Source organism: Euprymna scolopes, chromosome 29, assembly GCF_053919585.1.
Source record: "Euprymna scolopes isolate OS-2025 chromosome 29, ASM5391958v1, whole genome shotgun sequence".
NCBI classification, from domain to species: Eukaryota; Metazoa; Mollusca; class Cephalopoda; order Sepiida; family Sepiolidae; genus Euprymna; species Euprymna scolopes.
This window is the reverse complement of record NC_136510.1, coordinates 32,062,710-32,081,189: the sequence shown is the minus strand read 5'-3', so window position 1 is coordinate 32,081,189 and position 18,480 is coordinate 32,062,710. Positions and strand designations below refer to the sequence as shown.

General features: G+C 33.0%; 1 protein-coding gene and 1 long non-coding RNA gene across 3 annotated transcripts in view; one reads left to right on the top strand and one right to left on the bottom strand.

The window, feature by feature from the left end:
• LOC145252573 (uncharacterized) overlaps positions 1 to 9,009 on the bottom strand; it is a 60,864-nt gene extending 51,855 nt beyond the window's left edge. Inside the window, exon 1 of the long non-coding RNA XR_013863620.1 lies at positions 8,881 to 9,009. This is a non-coding gene — a long non-coding RNA (uncharacterized LOC145252573). The remainder of the gene's footprint in view (positions 1 to 8,880) is intronic.
• LOC145252572 (IQ motif and SEC7 domain-containing protein 1-like) overlaps positions 1 to 18,480 on the top strand; it is a 737,205-nt gene that overhangs the window by 23,416 nt on the left and 695,309 nt on the right. The window lies entirely within an intron of this gene.

Sequence of the window (18,480 nt, the reverse complement as noted above, 5' to 3'; positions counted from 1 at the left end):
GTATGTTGATTTAGAGTAACAGCGTGTGATAAATGGAAGAATAAAAATTTGTCCAGAGGAGTGAACATTTTCTGCTTTGATAATTTCTTGTTGTTGTTGTTTTTTTGTTTTTTTTTCTTAGTAAACAACCGTCCTTAGCCTATAAAAGAATATTTCATCAAGAATAAGAAGTCTACACCGAAGAAAAGTTTATTGATATGAAACTCTCTTCAAATAACAAATGGTGGGTGAAAATAAAATGTCTGAACTACTTTAAGCGTAAATGACCTCAATATTCGCGTCACACTAACGTGATCAGCTGTTTTATATGACAATTGTTGTATTTTGTTTTCGTGCTTATTTTCAGGTCTGGTGTTATGACACTGTTCATATATATACCAGTAAGCCACCCGCTGTTTCCCGGTCCTAAAATACGCTTAAATATATTTTTATTTATGCAGACTTCGTATTTATGGGTTTGTATTACTGTACACATAGATTCGAAAAAGTTGTCAAAAAACAAATATATAACAAATAAATATTATCAAAGGCAAGATAAGTTACTTTTCTACCAAACAGGATACATTTTTTGTGTTTTTATTCAATGTAACATGTTTATTCAGCTCGAAAAACATGCAGTGTTTACCGATGTATTGGAAAATTCAAGATGGCGCCCGACACTCTCTTTAACATGGTAAGTTTGGGAAAAGGTGTTATGAATAATAAACTAGACAAAATACTATTTAAAAAACACCGAATATATGTCAACTTATGTCACGGTAACATATATTGAGCGAATTTCTAACAGTATTTTGTCTAGTTTATTATTTATAACATCTTTTCCTGAACTTACCGTGTTAAAGAGAAAGTCGGGCGCCATCTTGAATTTTCCAATACATCGGTAAACACTGTATGCTTTTCGAGCTGAATAAACATGTTACATTTGAATAAAAACACGAAAATTATATCCAGTTAGGTAGAAAAGTAACTTATCTTGCCTTTGATAACATTTATTTGTTATATATTTGTTTTTTGACAACTTTTTCGAATCTATGTGTACAGTAATACAAACCCGTATTTATTATTACAGAGTCAATCCTCTATCGATTATTATATTGTACTTAATATACTGTCGTGATTTCAAAAGTTTTTTTAAAAAAATATGACTTTGGTGTCATCAGCTAAAATCGAAACCAAAACAGCCTTATCTGTTACTGTCTGACCTAAATCCATACACATACGAAAACTGCAAAAACTAATGTTATTTAATTTATAAACTGTATATTTGTGCATGCGTATATAAGCACTTTTAGTCGACTTACGCCTGCCAAGTTTCATTTTTTTTTTTTTTTGTAATTTTGATCATTTAGCAGTTATTTTTACCGGCTAAAGATCAAATTGAATTTGTTCCACATGTTCAAATCGCCTATATATCCAGTTTCAAGTCTTTGTAGACCAAAAACTGACAGAGGAGTTTTGTAGAGACTGTTCCTCAGATATATAGACAAGGTCACTTTTATATATATACTAGCTTGGCTTATTTTTTTTTAAAGTAGGATCAAGCCATAGAGTGAATGGTGACAGTGTTTAATGTAGAATAAGTTCCAATGCTTTTAGCAAAATTACATGACTAGCGACCTCGCCCCCCCCCTCTCGAAAACGATTTGGGTTTTATGCCTAAGACAAAAGATTTGTGTTCATTGTTTTCATATTATTTGAATTATTCGAACTGCTGTTCTCATCTCCCAGAGTCTAGGCCATTGTTAAAGCAGCTCGGTCTCTGACAGCTCAGATGTATGATCCTGTGTCATGTGCAGTTCTAGGAGGTCAACCCTCCTAAGTTTTGCCTTCTCACCCTTTGAGAAAGGGTTGGTTTCAGGCTAATAGCCTGAGGCACCCTTACCGAGGAAAGCTTACTAGACTGTCCAGGAACTTTGTGCATGCCAGAGTTTCAATTTCTCAATTTAGAAAAAATAAATTATGGGCCACAAAAGGTTGCTCGTTTAAATAATACCACTCCCGTCTTCGTAGCTCTTCAACGTTTTAGTTTTTTTTTAGTTTTAAAATTAAGAAGCACTTTACTTTAGGAACGACCCTCATAAATTATTCTTTGGTGTATTTAATGTAGTGAAAAAAATGGGTATCAATCTGTTTTTAGCCAAGGTTTTGAAATGTATTATTTGGTTGCCTCGTAGCATTCGTAAAAAAGGACTGATTTTCTCTTGTGGAGAAATGCTCCTGCTAGGTGATTTGGTTACACATTGGCCAATCAGCTAGTGCATCGATTTCATCTGTCTCCTGAAGAACTGCTTTAGCTCCTTTGGAAATCACGGTCGGTCTGCAGAGAAAACCATAAAAGCAACAAAGACAGACGCCCCCCCCTCTCTCTCTCTCTCTCTCTCTCTCTCTCTCTCTCTCTCTCTCTCTCTCTCCTAGACGCTCACGCGTTGACTATCTTCTTCTAAAGATAACTGCTGACAGACCTTCGACAGCCCAAAGAACTTTATATTTTTTATTTTCTCTATTTGAGCGCTGCCCAATCGTCTTCTACCTATACCAAATAAACAAATATTTTACGTGTTTGAAATTTATAATTTAGATATATTTCGGAGTCAAACGCCATCCTCAGTATTTTTTTTTGTTTTTTTTTTTTTGTTTTTTTTTTTTTGTTTTTCTTTTTGTTTTTGTTTCTTCTTTTTGTTTCTTCTTTTTGTTTCTTTTTTTCTTCTTTTTTTGTTTCTTTTTTTTCTTCTTTTTGTTTCTTTTTTCTTCTTCTTCTTCCCATGTTGACGTTAATCTCGCGTAGCCAATGTACCGTTCCGGCATTTCAAAATACAAGTGATGAGAGACAACGCGCGGATCTTTACTAACATGGCAAGAAAGAAATATTTGTTTATTTTCGTAATATTGCGTTGTGATTTGGCTTTCAAGCGCACCTGATGCGTATTTTATTTTATTCAAATTATTATTATTATTTTTTTTTTTTTGCTCACATTTATTTCTTCACGTCTTATTTATCATCTGTTTGTATTTGTCATTGTTTTTTTATACAGATGAGACATTGCTTACCAAGGCTCAAAGGTCACTCGAGGATAAGAGTTAATGAGTTCATTCATTTGATAAGACAACACCTTTTGAGAAACGATGGTTAAAACTGAGCAGATTTTCATTACTTAAGAGAATGGCTCAAAAGAATTTGTTTATATTGGACTTGAAAACAACCATGTTGTAATCAGCAAGGAAAGACTCCTATGGTATTGTGTTCCACAAACGGATAGTTTTTGGAAACAAACTTTGTTCATGGAAGTTATATTTAGTTTTAATTACACAAAGAAAGAAATAGTAATTACTTTACAGTGGTTGTAACTTGACAAGTTCTTGTTCTTCTTTATCTTCTTCGTCGTTTTTGTTTTTTAATGTTTTTTCCGTATCAGATGATCATGGTGATAAGAAGTGGTTTTCTCTATGAAATTCTACCGTCTATATTGGCTTTGATGTGTTCCAGTGATGTTTGACTGAGTCAGTCCAAGTCTTCTTTGGCCTATCTTTTCCTTGATTTCCTTTATAATAGAAATCGGCCCAGATAAGGCATAAAGCCACTTTATGTGAGGGGCTAAAAACAAAACTAGTACTTCAAAGTTAAAATAATTGCCAACAATAATGTTAGATGTGTATAGGTATGAGTTATCTGTCCCTGACAACGAGACAACTAGAGATGATCTCCCCTGAATAGGAAGTAACCAGTGGTGATCTCCCCTGATGTCTGTATATATCACAGATGTGGGCGCAGACATTTGCATTTTGTGTTGAGCTCGGCAAGAGCTGGAAGGATACATTTCCTGACTTTACGCTACCATTACAAGATAGAATAGATTTTGACCTAGAAGACAACAATTTTTCCCTCTTTGTCAGAAACATCGCTCATGGAATGTGAGGACTAAAGGACAAAATAAGGGAAGTAAGTGTTACGCAGCTGCCGAAAGTAAACCCTACATCCACTTTCTACTTTTTAATTGAGTGAGACGCGTTTATACAAATTGTATTAATTTATACACTGATAATATTCGGAAAGGTATGAATTAGTAACTTTTCCCTCCTCAGCCATAAATAAAATTAGCAACTTGTGTTCAAATAATTGTATGCAATACATTGTTTATAATAGATGTTGTGTTTCAGTGTTACATAGGTTGGTTGGTTGTTTTTGTTTTACGGCATAGCAACCCTTTTCAGGTTATTTAATGGCGAATCCAAAGATTTTGAAGAAAAATTTTTAATAGAATATTTTTGTTGTTTTCAAGTCCGTTTCTATTTAACCCATAGTTGGGACCCTAATAGGTACTACCACACCGGGTCAGAGTGGACCTGGGAGCAATGGCAATTAAAGGGTGGCTCCACACTCCCCAAAGCCTGCAAGTTGGGGGTCTCACCACTGGATATAGTTTAAGGTCATATCCAGGACCACAGTGTTACATAGACGTATAAGAGTTGATTTGATGTGAATACTAGCCACCCATCCTGGATAACCTTAAATGGACATGTAACTTGCATCAAATTTATAACCTTTAACAAACAGATAATCTTTACCGAATATGTAACCCTTAATAAACAGATAATCTTTACCAAATATGTAACCTTTAACAAACAGATAATCATTACCGAATATGTAACCTTTAAGAAACAGATAATCATTACCGAATATGTAACCCTTAATAAACAGAAAATCTTTACCAAATATGTAACCCTTAATAAACAGATAATCCTTACCGAATATGTAACCTTTAACAAACAGATAATCTTTACCGAATATGTAACCTTTAACAAACAGATAATCATTACCGAATATGTAACCCTTAAAAAACAGATAATCTTTACCGAATATGTAACCCTTAATAAACAGATAATCTTTACCGAATATGTAACCTTCAACAAACAGATAATCTTTACCGAATATGTAACCCTTAATAAACAGATAATCTTTACCGAATATGTAACCTTTAACAAACAGATAATCTTTACCGAATATGTAACCCTTAATAAACAGATAATCTTTACCGAATATGTAACCCTTAATAAACAGATAATCTTTACCGAATATGTAACCTTTAACAAACAGATAATCATTACCGAATATGTAACCCTTAATAAACAGATAATCTTTACCAAATATGTAACCCTTAATTAACAGATAATCATTACCAAATATGTAACCTTTAACAAACAGATAATCTTTACTGAATATGTAACCTTTAACAAACAGATAATCTTTACCGAATATGTAACCTTTTACAAACAGATAATCTTTACCGAATATGTAACCTTTAACAAACAGATAATCTTTACCGAATATGTAACCCTTAACAAACAGATAATCTTTACCGAATATGTAACCCTTAATAAACAGATAATCTTTACCGAATATGTAACCTTTAACAAACAGATAATCTTTACCGAATATGTAACCCTTAACAAACAGATAATCTTTACCGAATATGTAACCCTTAATAAACAGATAATTTTTACCGAATATGTAACCTTTAACAAACAGATAATCATTACCGAATATGTAACCCTTAATAAACAGATAATCTTTACCGAATATGTAACCCTTAATAAACAGATAATCTTTACCGAATATGTAACCCTTAATAAACAGATAATCCTTACTGAATATGTAACCTTTAACAAACAGATAATCTTTACCGAATATGTAACCTTTAACAAACAGATAATCATTACCGAATATGTAACCCTTAATAAACAGATAATCTTTACCGAATATGTAACCCTTAATAAACAGATAATCATTACCGAATATGTAACCTTTAACAAACAGATAATCTTTACCGAATATGTAACCCTTAACAAACAGATAATCTTTACCGAATATGTAACCCTTAATAAACAGATAATCTTTACCGAATATGTAACCCTTAATAAACAGATAATCTTTACCGAATATGTAACCTTTAACAAACAGATAATCATTACCGAATATGTAACCCTTAATAAACAGATAATCTTTACCAAATATGTAACCCTTAATTAACAGATAATCATTACCGAATATGTAACCTTTAACAAACAGATAATCTTTACTGAATATGTAACCTTTAACAAGCAGATAATCTTTACCGAATATGTAACCCTTAAGAAACAGATAATCTTTACCGAATATGTAACCTTTAACAAACAGATAATCATTACCGAATATGTAACCCTTAATAAACAGATAATCTTTACCGAATATGTAACCCTTAATAAACAGATAATCTTTACCGAATATGTAACCCTTAATAAACAGATAATCATTACCGAATATGTAACCTTTAACAAACAGATAATCTTTACCGAATATGTAACCTTTAACAAACAGATAATCATTACCGAATATGTAACCCTTAATAAACAGATAATCTTTACCGAATATGTAACCCTTAATAAACAGATAATCTTTACCGAATATGTAACCTTCAACAAACAGATAATCATTACCGAATATGTAACCCTTAATAAACAGATAACCTTTACCGAATATGTAACCTTTAACAAACAGATAATCTTTACCGAAGATGTAACCCTTAACAAACACATAATCTTTACCGAATATGTAACCCTTAATAAACAGATAATCTTTACCGAATATGTAACCTTTAACAAACAGATAATCTTTACCGAATATGTAACCTTTAACAAACAGATAATCTTTACCGAATATGTAACCCTTAATAAACAGATAATCTTTACCGAATATGTAACCTTTAACAAACACATAATCTTTACTGAATATGTAACCCTTAACAAACAGATAATCTTTACCGAATATGTAACCTTTAACAAACAGATAATCTTTACCGAATATGTAACCTTTAACAAACAGATAATCTTTACCGAATATGTAACCCTTAACAAACAGATAATCTTTACCGAATATGTAACCTTAAACAAACAGATAATCTTTACCAAATATGTAACCTTTTACAAACAGATAATCTTTACCGAATATGTAACCTTTAACAAACAGATAATCTTTACCGAATATGTAACCTTTAACAAACAGATAATCTTTACCGAATATGTAACCTTTAAGAAACAGATAATCTTTACCGAACAGGTAGCGTTTAACAAATAAATAATCTTTACCGAATATGTAACCTTTAACAAACAGATAATCATTACCGAATATGTAACCCTTAATAAACAGATAATCTTTACCGAATATGTAACCCTTAATAAACAGATAATCTTTACCGAATATGTAACCTTTAACAAACAGATAATCTTTACCGAATATGTAACCCTTAACAAACAGATAATCTTTACCGAATATGTAACCCTTAATAAACAGATAATCTTTACCGAATATGTAACCTTTAACAAACAGATAATCTTTACCGAATATGTAACCCTTAACAAACAGATAATCTTTACCGAATATGTAACCTTTAACAAACAGATAATCTTTACCGAATATGTAACCCTTAACAAACAGATAATCTTTACCGAATATGTAACCCTTAACAAACAGATAATCTTTACCGAATATGTAACCTTTAACAAACAGATAATCTTTACTGAATATGTAACCCTTAACAAACAGATAATCTTTACCGAATATGTAACCCTTAACAAACAGATAATCTTTACCGAATATGTAACCTTTAACAAACAGATAATCTTTACCGAATATGTAACCCTTAATAAACAGATAATCTTTACTGAATATGTAACCTTTAACAAACAGATAATCTTTACCGAATATGTAACCTTTAACAAACAGATAATCTTTACTGAATATGTAACCCTTAACAAACAGATAATCTTTACCGAATATGTAACCCTTAATAAACAGATAATCTTTACCGAATATGTAACCTTTAACAAACAGATAATCTTTACCGAATATGTAACCTTTAACAAACAGATAATCTTTACCGAATATGTAACCCTTAACAAACAGATAATCTTTACCGAATATGTAACCTTTAACAAACAGATAATCTTTACCGAATATGTAACCTTTAACAAACAGATAATCTTTACCGAACAGGTAGCGTTTAACAAATCAATAATCTTTACCGAATATGTAACCTTTAACAAAAAGGTAATCTTTACCGAATATGTAACCTTTAACAAAAAGGTAATCTTTACCGAATATGTAACCTTTAACAAAAAGGTAATCTTTACCGAATATGTAACCTTTAACAAAAAGGTAATCTTTACCGAATATGTAACCTTTAACAAAAAGGTAATCTTTACCGAATATGTAACCTTTAACAAACAGATAATCTTTACCGAACATCTAACGTTTAACAAAAAGGTAAGCTTTAATGTACATGTGTGACAATGTGCTTGGTCCTACAAAAAACGCCAGAGTGGTTAAATATACTAGTGTATATTTGCCACCCGTTCTAGGTCTTCTTCTTCTTTGCATATCTCTGAAGTACGTGGTCCACCGTGTTGTAGTCAACTGGGAAGTAACCCCTGGTATTAAGTTTCATCGGCACGTATTACTTGGAAAGTAAGAAAGAAACTTTGTTCATGGAAGTATTTACTTTCTTTTTATTTTTTTAATGCTTACCTATATATATCTGTTCCGATATGTTATATCTGACGTATTTGGTCATACGACCATGTTGTAGTCAACTGGAAGGCCATCCCGTGGTATTAGGTTTCACAGACAAGTAATTCTTGGAAAGTAAGAAAGTTTGTCCATGGAAGTGCTTACGTTTTTTTTTTTTTTTAATGCTTACCCATACGTATCTGTTTCATTCCGTTATATCTGACATATGTGGTCATACAACCATGTTATAGTCAGCTGGAAAGCAACCCCCTGGTATTAAGTTTCACAGAGAAGTAATACTTGGAAGGTAAGAAAGAAACTTTGTTCATGGACGTACTTACCTATTTTTGTTTATTTTTACTCATACGTATCTGTTCTGGTATGTTATCTCTGGAGTATATGGTCATATGATCATCTATCTATAAGTTGTTGCTGGCGCATCTACGGATGCATCCGCTCGCAATTGTACGACTCCTGCACATTTGATTCCCTCGGAAATCAATAACTTCGGTTGATAAAGCTGTACATTTGATTCATCTGTTCAATATTTCATGACGATAATGGCCTGAAAGTCGAGTTGATTTATTCACCCGACCAAAACAGGTGCCCTAGATACGATTGCCGATTTATATATATATACTCTGATAGTAATATAGTGAAAGTGGGATGGACTTGTTAATATGGTTTCTATATATAAACACAAAAGCGTATGTGTGTCGGTTTGTTACTTATTTATATGTCATTGACTTTATTTATATCTTTTGAACAGTTGTTATCACCTTCGTTATTGTTACCTCCGCCAAGGAGGTTATGTTTTCAGTCAAGTTTGTAGCTATGTTTGTTTGTGTGCAGCCTACGGATCAGTTAAGTTTTCAGTACCTCATAAGCAAAAGAGACACCTCGGGTTTTCTTATGTTTATTTATAGATGTCGTGTGCATGTGCAAAGGTCAACCGGTGTCAATCATAACGTGTCCCTTCTGTTCTACTTATTTTGCAGGGTCCTTAAAGCAGAATTGATCCTAGCTGAAAACGAAATTAAGCAGCATTCATGCTAGACAGATTAAGATAACTACCTTCAAAGGAGGAAGTTTCTAGGGAATATCGATATCAAGCATCTACATTCTGGTCAAGGTAGATAACTTTAGGTTTTTGCAGTTCTTGCAGTAAGGTGTTGAAGTCCTCCCCTACGCAGCATCGGGTATTCACAAATTGTCACTCATCTGGTAATAATCAGGTTCAATGTTGCTTATGGTGTATTAATGTGATCATGTATTACTGCAAAAGCCCATATAAAATATGTATATATTTTCACAAATGTAAAGATTCACCCATGGGTATTACCTATAGATTTTTATGTTTTTCTAAATATTTATAATTTCATCATTAATACGAGCCATAGAAATTAAGTTTTAAAGAAAATCAAAGAAATAATAACAATAAAAAGAATCGTTTTAGGCATTGGAAAGTGTGCATAATGTTTTCCGATTCCGATAACCCTAAAAAGTTTCGATTTTTTTTCAGTTTTCGATTTCGATTAATCATCCCAACACTAATTTCAAATAACGAACTTTGCAAATCGATAGCGAGCCAGCGAATCCAACTATTGTAGTAAAAAAAAAAAAAAAGTTAAATTTTTACGACGTGCCCCAGCGTATTATAAACACCTCAACCTCCCCATGTTGAGAACGGCTTTTCAAATAAACACCTCCAACCGCGAAAGCCGTTCTTAACATGGGGAGTGGGGGTATTCCGAAAGCCGTTCTTTAACATGGGGTGGTTGGGGGTGTTTATACTACGCTGGGGCAGGTCGTAAAAAAATACAAAAAAAAAAAAATAAAAAATAATAATAGTAAAAACTGAAGGTGATCCAAGCATAGAGAAAAACAGTCAAATTGTGATTTCTTGGAAAATTGGGGAAAGCGTCCAAACAAGTGTCGCAGACTTCTTCAAGATACTTAAAATTTTGTTTTCAAGTATTTCAAATATCGAAAGTTGCAGAGCAATAAGCAAACCGGTGGGACCAGCTAGTAAGTTTAAAAACTTGATAATAAGGCCCTTGGCCTTCGGGCTGGGATCAAAGTGTAGTATCTGATCTGATGCTACACTCACGTTAATTTGTCCTTGGTAAATGAAGGGGAAACCCTCTATACTGACAGATTTTCGGCTACTTCCAGAGTGCCCCTTTTTGCCCTTCTTTTGGGGAGCTGGTTTTTCCCTCACATTAAAAACGGCCTTGTGTCACATTTTGTTTTGTGAGGAAGCAAATAAATACCAATAATAAGGGAATTTTCCAAAAATGGAGATGCCGTTTAAACCTTTTGAAGTGCCTATGCAAAATGAGTCACGAGGGAAGTGGGTTCATACTCAGTGTGATGAAGTTGGCGATGAACGATATCTTCAGGGTATCTGATATTACTAGTTTTGGGATCGGGATCAAAGAACGATCGGCAGTAGACCATGACGACTTTATTTTATTTTTATTATTATTTTTTATTTTATTTTATTTTATTTTTTTTAAGGGTATCGTGGGAGGTTAACAGATAAAAAAAAAAAAAAGTGAGATATTCTAGAACTTAGAAACATAGATTGGTGTATTAATTTTTAACGTTATACATTTTAAAGTCTTGTAATGTTGCATATTCAGCATAAAAAAATGAACAGCTCCCGTTTTTAGGAGAGCACCATGCCTTCACAAATTTCTGGGACTGACTTTCAATCCTGATCTGAAATGAAAAACTTACATTAGATCCGTTGCCAATAGCGCCGGTGAAATGATTGGATCATTCTACCGCGCCAGAAAGCATTTCCTCTCTCTCTCTCTCTCTCTCTCTCTCTCTCTCTCTCTCTCTCTCTCTCTCTCTCTCTCGTTTTTTGCTATTAAAATTTCTTGAAACATTTTGGATTTAGCTTAAAAAAAAAAAAAAAAAAAAAAAAGGAAAAGGCAAATTTGATCTGCTGAATCTTAATTTCATACACTTTTCAGGGCGGGTGTTTATTTCTTACTACAAATAATTAAGTGAAGAAAACGTACTTGTTTGATTTTTGCTTGGAAAAAAACGCCGTCTTTATTCAAATTATTATAACGGTGAAGATAGAGAATATGAAGAAAAAGGAAAAAAAATTTTTGAAGAAAGAGAAGAGGAAGAAAAAGTAATTTCAAGGATAAAAAGAAAGAAAAGACAAAGCAGAGGATATTTAAAGAATATCTTCTTTCAAACATTATATAATGACGTCATCTAGTGTACACGGTGACACGCAAGCAAACAAAAAACAAATAAATTGACAGATATAAAGAACTGTTGTAACATAGTACATACGTGTTAACATGACAGACACTTGGGACCCAACACATTGTAGACTCAGTCGCAAAGGAGACGAAGAATAAGAAAGAACTTCAATTTGTGTTTCAGGTTTTAAGAAAAAAAACTTTATTCCTCATTCTCCCGCCACGCGTGACTTCTTGTTACAACTGTGGCATCACCTACATCTCTAATGTGATTGTGATCCTTGGTCTGCGCACACGTTCTTCTTTTTCTATCTTTTTCTTTTCTTCCTCGCCATGACGTTACTTTGCTCACAAATCGGCATCTGCATATAGACACTACACACAAGTTCGCAATCTGTTATACTAATTAAGGTTTTTTGTCCAGAATTGCCCCTATATTAACTCTTTACACCCTGTCGTAATTAAACAATAATTAGCCAAAAAGACAATAAGTGATTAGCAAAATTAACATATTATTAGAAGATCGAAATATTGTCCGTGTTGTCTTTTTAGATAATGTTGCTAGGGCCACCATATCGGTCATGCTGGATTGGAAGAGTTAAAAATGAAAAATCACAAAATCAATATAATGTACGTACCTGTGAAGAAATGGAAATATCATATTCCAAAAATCACATAAATTGATCAAGTAGTTTTATTTTTAAATAAGAAAATCAAATTTTATGAGTATTCGGACGAATAACTGTCTCACTCGTCATTCTGAAGAAAAAAAACCTAAAACATAATAGGGGATAACTTAACAATAATTCATCCTTACTAGATTTAATGTTGTAATGCCTACAAATTCCTATTAATCGCCTTAAATATATATATATATATATATATATATATATATATATATATATATATATATATATATATATATATATATATATAAAATAAAAATTTCAATTAAATTTACCAAAATAATCCAAGATGGTAAAATTAAAGTATATTATAAATATTAAAGAATTAATATTTATAAAGTTATCTCAGCCAGATGTAAAAGCTCGATAAAACCAAATAGGAAATAGAGCTTATAATACGAGCAAACAGTTAATAAAGCATGTTAAAAAAACACTTTGAAATGAATTAAAAACATATTTAATCTGAAAAGGAAATACTAGATAAGTGGATAGTCCTTAATCTGCAGAGTTTCGAAGAAATACTTTCCTTCTCATCAGATGGTAGGAATTAGCAAAATGCGGGATCGGATTTTGCATGCAAAAGTATTTGATGAAACAACAAGTCAAAGATCTTACTTGATAACAAATATATATATATATATATATATATATATATATATATATATATATATATATATATATATATATATATATATATAGTAATAAAATTAAGCTGAACAAAATTTTCAATAGTAAGGCAAAGCTATTTAGATTAAAAAAAAAAAAAAAACTATATCAGGTTAAGAGGAGCAAGCAATAGAATAAGTTAAGAAGATAAAGCGTAAAGTTACATAGGAACTATATTACATTACCAAGTCAATAAGGCTTACAGAAAGAAGAATAAGGGAGAAGCCTTTTAGGCCATGAACTTTTGAAATTAAATGCTTCTCGTCAAAAAATGAGAAAAAGCCAGTATTATGTCAATTTTTTTACCTTTACGTTTGTATAATACCAACTTCTTTTCAGACGAGAAGCATTTAGTTTCAAAATACCATGGCGTAAAAGGTTTCTCCCTTATTTTTCTTTCTGTAACCTTTATTGACTTGATAATGGAATAAAGTACCTATACAACTTTATTCTTCATTTTCTTAACCTGTATATATGTATATGTATATACATATATATACACACACATAAATTTGTATTCCTGTTTGTTTATTTGTTTACAATTTGATTAACAAAAGGTCCATTACTTAACTATTTTATTTATTTCTATACATAGTATGATTCTTGCAAAATATACAATTAAAATGTAACCTCATTTGCATATTACGTTAAGAAAAGTCGATTTTACTAAATAGCCGTCGGGTTAGTTACTATTCATAGTGAGAGAATTGTTTTAAGTGTTCTATTTAAGATTGTTATTTAAAGTTGATTTATATTGATAATATATTCAATTTAATTTATTTTTGAATTATTATTACCGACATATATTTCAGCTTTTTTTTTTTTTTTTTAGAAACCGGTTTAGAATTATTTCTCCTGTTGTCTTATCTCAAACGTCAATTTGTGTGTTTGTTCGTATATTCGCTAAAAACTTTTGTCAGCCGCATCGGATAGGGTCAAAACCAGTACCATCTGAAAGAGTGATTCTTCGGGCACATAATATTTGAGAATTAAAAAAAAAAAAAAAAAATTAATTCTGTAGTGGTCAACTGGACCATATATTGCAAGGGGGTTTCCTATTCGCAACGCCATTTTTTGCAAATCACGTACGGGGTTATGTTTATAAATGTTATTTTTTCTGGGTCATGACGTCATAAGTCGTTGTAGTACGATTGGCATTTCAGGGTTGAGTCTGCCTACACGGCTATTTTTTTATTTTATTTTTTTGCCATCACACAGGCACTCGCTGCTATTTTTATTGACACAAAAGTTGTTTTGATTAATTTTGAAGGGGGAGGGGAAGGTTATCACCTACTTCTTCCCTTCTTTTCCGGAAGGTTACTCAATATCCTTAGTATAGCAGGAAATATATATATATTGTATATTTAGGCTGCATGTTCTCGTTCAGTATTCAAGTATTGTTAAACAGCACAGAGTGCTTTTGCTTAATGAGCTTGTTTTTGTAATTTAATTTTCCAATTTTCCGAATTATTGTTCTTATTTCTCGGTTGAATCTGTGCAAGAAAGTTCCATAGTCATCTTCGTCCATCTGTTTTTTTTTTCTTTTGGTTGTTTTTTTGCAAGTACTTTCAACTGATTTTCTTCAGTCGTCTTCAGCCAGTTTTTGATTACAGTTTCATTTAAAATCTGGATGCTTTTATATGCTTCAGTTAACATTACATTTAAATTTTAATGTAAATGTAATTTTAATTGGTTTTCATCCGGTAAAAAAAGCTGCTAAGGGGTCAAAATTTTAAAATTGGGACTTGGGTGGGGAGGACTATCGGATTTTTATCTGTTTGTCAACTGTTTCATGAATGTGTATGTGTGAATCGTTAACATAAGAGATTCCTTATGGTAAGAATAAGTAGGTTTGAAAACACTTTTTAAAGATCGTATCAAGCTGGCCTAATGGTTATCGTACGTGACTTTATTTAGGTTTTAGTTTCGATCTCAGTTTGAGATTTTTTTTTTTTAATTTTACTCACAAGAAGTGACATAATATTCACACGCATATGCCTCGGTTTCTTTCCAAATCTTTTTATGTCATTTTTGAAAGGAATTTTATGTTACATTTAATTTCTGCGGTATTTGTGTTTTTGATAAGAATTCTGCATTAATTAAAATATAATATTGATGCGTAATTTACGACCGGGTAACACCGGGTGGCCTGCTAATAGCTAATAAGTTTTGCATTTGGCAAACTACATCTATACTGAATTCCAAAAGCATATTACTGCAACGTAATATGTGAACCAAGTATTACAATAACTAGAAAGTGTTTGATAAACGAGTTAATAAGTGAATGATCAGATTGGTAAATAGTGAATGAGATACAATGAAGTTGCTGTTGCATTCTGGGCATTTTACCCATGGTATTATTTGGATTGGAAAGCCTGCAGCCAAGAAGTGCTTCAAGCCATAGTGGGGATTAAAGTAGTAATATTTAATAGCAAATACAAACAGTAGTAACTCGTTATTGGTTTTGTGTACAATATCGATTTGAGTGGGTGAGAATGAAAACGATCAACCAGAAAAAAGTGTCTGTAAGATAAAATGCGTAACACCAAAAACAGAAAAAGAAGTTCGGCCATTACAACTTGTAAAAACAAATCAGAGAAGAGTAAGTCATTACATAGATACGAGATGCCTTAAATAAGTTTCCAGACTTTTCGTATGGGCATTTCTATGGATAGTACACATATGAAACTATGCACTTGTTGTATCATTTCAACAACTTCTGGAAGACCCCACGGAATTCCTCTTGTGTGAGCGTGTCAATGATCCGCGTCACAGACTCTTGCATCTCCTCAATTGTCTCATAACGACAATCTATAAGGTTTTCATTGCACTTAGGGAAAATTCAAAAGTCACAGAGAGCAAGGTCTTGACTCTAGGGTTGGTTGGTTGTTTTTGTTTTACGGCATATCAACCCTTTTCAGGTTATTTAATGCCGAATCCAAAGATTTTGAAGAAAAAATTTTTTAATAGAATATATTTGTTGTTTTCACGTCGGTTTCTATTTAACCCATAGTTGGGACCCTAACAGGTACTACCACTCCGGGTCAGAGTGGACCTGGGAGGAATGGTAATTAAAGGGTGGCTCCACACTCCCCAAAACCCACAAGCTGGGGCCTCACCACTGGATATAGTTTAAGGTCATATCCAGGACCCCCATTGAGGGACTTTTACCCTTTGCAGGGGGTGGGGGCAGTCGGCGTATTCTAATGCCCCACCGACAGGGCCCTTGACTCTAGGGAGGGTGAGGAACTGTCTTTATGCCCATCATCTTGGCCATGACAACGTCTTTCTTTCTGATCTTCTCTGAGCACTCTTGGGCCAAACTTCACACAAATCTTCCGCGTCTTCAGTTCCTTGTGAATAATTGTATGTACAGTTTTCACACTGACATCAAACTGATCACTTACTGTCTCTATAGACACTCGTTGGTCCTTATCCATGAAATTCTTTATTTGGCCAATCTACTCTGATGTTTCTTCTTTACTCCTCTCATACCTCTCATTATCCCTCACCGTCTCCATGCTTTTCTTGAATCTCTTATGTCACTAAAAAACTGCTGCTCGATTCATGCAAGATGGTCCAAAAGCAGTCTGAAGCATTCCATACGTTTTTGTGGCATTTTATTTTTTTTCTAAATTTAAAACAAAATTTTATTGCATATCATTTTTCTAAAATGTCCTCACGTCCGGATTTCATTTTTGAAATTCGCCAGCTGTGACAATCAGAATTTAGTAGGGTGTATTCCAATTCCTGCTGTAGCTGTTCATTTGAACCTGAAATCATAAAAATTGGTCAGTCATCTCTTAAGATATATAGCAATAACATACTGAATTTACAAGAGTCTGGAAACTTATTGAAGGCATCTCGTGTGTGTGTGTGTGTGTGTGTGTGTGTGTGTGTGTGTGTGTGTGTGTGTGTGTATTATCAATTTACATGATTTTTGGAATATGTTTTCGTTTCGTCAAGGGTACATACATTATACAAATTTTTCTTTATCCTTTGTTTTTTTTAATATAAGACAAGAACTCAAATTCTTTTATAAAAGATAAAACGTCTAATAATTATTTGAGAAAAGTTTTTATACGTTTGATCTACAGGGTCCATGAATGGCACGCATAGCCAAGTCTTGGAGTGTGGCTTTGTTTATGTTCAATATTCTGTAGGTTCGCGCACGGCACTCCATCACCGCCACCCCCGCACCTAATGAAAACCCGACTGAATTCTTGGTTGAACAGGTGTAACCCGGATGAAAAGAGGTGAAAGAAAATACATTGGAACGGCTTCAATGGTTTTCCTGCCTTCTACTTCCTCATTATCCGGGCTTCTTCGAAGATTCTACTTGGTGGGTGGGGCATTTTTCTTTTCTTATTTTAAGTTTACATATGGGTGGACACAGGACTAAGGGGAAGAGATGGGGCTTCAAAATACAGCTGTTATTTTTTATCATAATAACATTTAAGGGGTAGAGCTTTGAATACCACCCCGGGGCTCAAACTGATTTTCTACACCTGCTGTGTCATTCTTAACGCATCCTTTTTAGTGACAACACCCATTCTAGGAACAAAGTGTAGTATCTGTTCTGTTCTGATGCTGCACTTAATCTTTTCTGTGTTCGGTCAGTGAAGGAGAAATCCTTCTTGACTGCGGCAATTTTAATCTTTGTTTCAATCCAGTGTCCCTTTTGGAGGAGTTGGGGTTTCCACCACATTAAACTTTGTGTCTAACTTTGCCCTCGTAGGGAGGCAAGTAAATTGGAACACTCACTCAGTTGTTGCAAGGAAAGGCAGCGTTCATTTTGAATTATAGAATTAGTTTATTTATTTACTTTTAATTCGCTCTAAGCAGGATATATTACCACTGAGACGTAATGAGCTACCGTGATTAGGGCCAGATTTATAGGGGCCATCCTGAGAGGGGAGTTGTGCAGTAAGATGTTTGTGCACATTACATTTAATTTTCTGCATGTCGCTATAGTCGACAAAACAGGGACAAAGTTTCAAATACAAGCAGTCAGCGATAAGATACTATTAGAGTAGAAAGTTTTCTGGAATCTAATAACATCTACAGCAATGGTTCCCAAGCTTTATTGCATGGCGGCACACTATTGGCCTCTTTAAATTCCCGCGGAACACCTATCACAAAAAAATGAATATTTAAATGAGTATTTAACAATGCTTAAAAATGTTTACTTTTATAGAAACTTCGAAATGCTTGAACAATTTAAATGAAACGATTTATTATACATTTTATTTGTTTAATATTCAAGCATCGATATCACGTAAGTATTAATGTGCGTGTTAGTGTTTATTAATACAAACACCTGCCGTTATAACGATATGAAAGTTGTAACAATTTTTAACTT